A 2,800-nucleotide genomic window follows, 5' to 3' on the forward strand; every position below is an offset into this window, starting at 1 on the left:
TTCTGAGTGAAGCAGTGGCCAATGTGGCACCTTTCCTCATCTCGTAATTACGAGATCTTTTCTCGTAATTATGAGTTAAGGTGTTTAATTTTTTTTTCATCCAGTGAATGCAATGCGCTTCCGTATGAGATAACTTCTGTTATACAAATAAAACTGATAGAATTGAAAAGCCTTGTTAAGAAAGGAAGAGATATTTATCAGTCTGTCTGTAATATAATCTGAGGGCATTAGAGTTCTTCCTACATTATATATTTCTATTACATTGCTACATATATTAATACAAACACTGAGTATTATTATTTAATCACATTGTTAATATTATTGTGGTGAATGCTGTTTATGTATAAACTACTACATGTCTCCTCACTGAGTCTCTATAGTTTCTATTTTTAGTTTTATTTTCCTTTTTTTATCTGAACTGATTTCTTTGTGCTGCTGCAGCGATCAATAAAGGATCGTACACACACACATATATGAACATAAATAAAACCTGACGCAGGGTTATAAATTAGATCAATTATCCTGATCAAATAAACCTGCAGGTTTATTGGAGAAATATAAATTTCAAAACATATTTAAATATTAAAATAATAATAAATATTGATATCTTATTGATAAAGGATTGATCATGATCTATAAGTAAAAGTAGTGTTAGAGTCCAGCAGAGGGCAGTAGCCTCTGCAGCACAGTGACTGTCAGCAGCAGGAACACACTAATCAATCAGTTAAATTGATGAGTCATTCAGAATAAATAAAAACAAGATATAAATAGGTTCAATATGTGGAATCTAAAATTGTTAAGTACAATTCAATTTCAAATTGCAAATTTTATTTGTATAGGCGCCAAAAATTCATAACAGGAATTTATCTCAGCGAGCACTTTTCAAATAGGAGGCAGGTCTAGACGCCGAACTCTTTATAACATTAGTTGTGTACAGTTAGTACAAGTACAGTTGTGATCAATCACAGTTCTCATGTTGAAAATGTTTGATCACTTCAAACTAAAACACAGGATTTTCACAATAAAGCACACTGCAGACACTCAGGTAAAGGGCTAATTTTATTTTGAAAGAATCATTAAAATTAGTGTTTCAATACACAAATTATGTGTGTGTCTGTGTGTGTGTTGGGGGAGGGGTGAAAACATTTTCAAAATAAGTCTCTTTAAGGTGGTTTGATTAAAGATCTGCTCAATAAAGTCAATAAAAGGTTGATAATAAAATATATTGTGAAAAGAGTCAAATTATAAATATAAAACTAACAGTATTATATCTGTCAATTAATAATTATCAATTATCAAAAGTCAACTTTCTCATTCATTTATCTTAAAATCTGACTTTTTTCCTCCAAATTAGGAGGTTTTTATTAAAACATTACAACTTTAATTTGTGAATATTTCCACTTTATGGTAGAATTTTATTCTGTCACACTGCATTGATATCTGTGTTATTGTCCAATAACAACCTTCATTCAGCAGTGATTGGTTTCAGATTAATAAACCTCATTAAAGATCAGTTTCTGTGTTTTAGCCCTTAAAGTTTTACGATCAATGAACTTGATTATCTGTTGGAATAGATGATCTGATTGAAGCTGATATAAGCTGTCGAGGAGCTCGTACCAAAGTTCAAACTGAAATGAAAAAAGGACAATTTGTAAAAATAAAATAAATAAATAATTTAAAGATTGAAATGTTTGTTTGTGTTTTTGAGGCAGAAATTCAATTTAAAAAAAGGACAGTCAAGTTTCATCTCCGTGGTTTCAGTCGTCGTTTCTAAATCAGGAAACAAAAAACATAAAAAATACATAAACAACAACTTAATATTGATATATTGATTTTTCCCAGATTCAATCGGCTAATCTGAAAATACTACAAGTCCCAGAAAGCACTGCTGCGATAGCTGTCCAATAAGAGAGCTACAGGCTCTTTTAACGATTTCACTCTTCAATCAATTGAGCAGCTCAGGCTCATGGGTAATGTAGTATTTAGAGCCTGTGAACAGGTGAGCTGATCTGAGCTCTGTGCTGCACGCAGTCTTGTTTCAACCTTCACAATAAAACTGATCCCAAAGCTGCTGTGGTCCCAAATATTGACTATCATTTACATAGATTCATTAAAACTCGTCCTGTCTGCTGGATCGGAAACTTCAACCAATGAAACATGTTTCCTTCAAATTATGAATTCTGATTCTTATGTATGCATCATTCTTCTTTTTTAAATACAAATATAATAAAAATTATAAGATTCATATCTCTTAATTACATGGAAAACACTTCAGTAATTATGAGAACTATTTGGTAAATACTAGATAAATCTTACATACAGTATTTGTATTTTAGACAATCGATTGGAGACGAGTATCATATCAATAATTACAGATAAAGGTATTGATGATCTATCGCTGCCCCCCAACTGAACCATCAGTTCAGAGTCTCAGTGACACTTTCAGTTTGACAGTCTGAACCAAACCAACGTCAGACCGCGTTCAGGAGCTGCTCCTCGTCCCCGGGACCAAAGTATCAGAGGATTGTTGCAACACGGACCTTTTCTCTTGTAACACAGGAAGTCTCTTACTGCTGCATATGCTAACTGTACTAGCTGCTGTTAGCTAGTTAGCGCTGCTATTAGCTGGAAGGACAGGGGGAGTTTAAACAGTGCTAGTTTAGCAGCAGAGGGACCCGAATGAGCCACAGAACCGGAGCGGAGCGGACCGACGTTCAGTCTCCTCGTTGGTTGTTCTGATTCACAATCATTACCACTGTTTCTGTTTAACAGGTGGCTGTTCACATATACACATTATAAT

This window comes from Morone saxatilis, unplaced genomic scaffold (assembly GCF_004916995.1).
Source record: "Morone saxatilis isolate NCDOM2014 unplaced genomic scaffold, NCSU_SB_2.0 Contig12, whole genome shotgun sequence".
In the NCBI taxonomy this organism is placed as follows: domain Eukaryota; kingdom Metazoa; phylum Chordata; class Actinopteri; family Moronidae; genus Morone; species Morone saxatilis.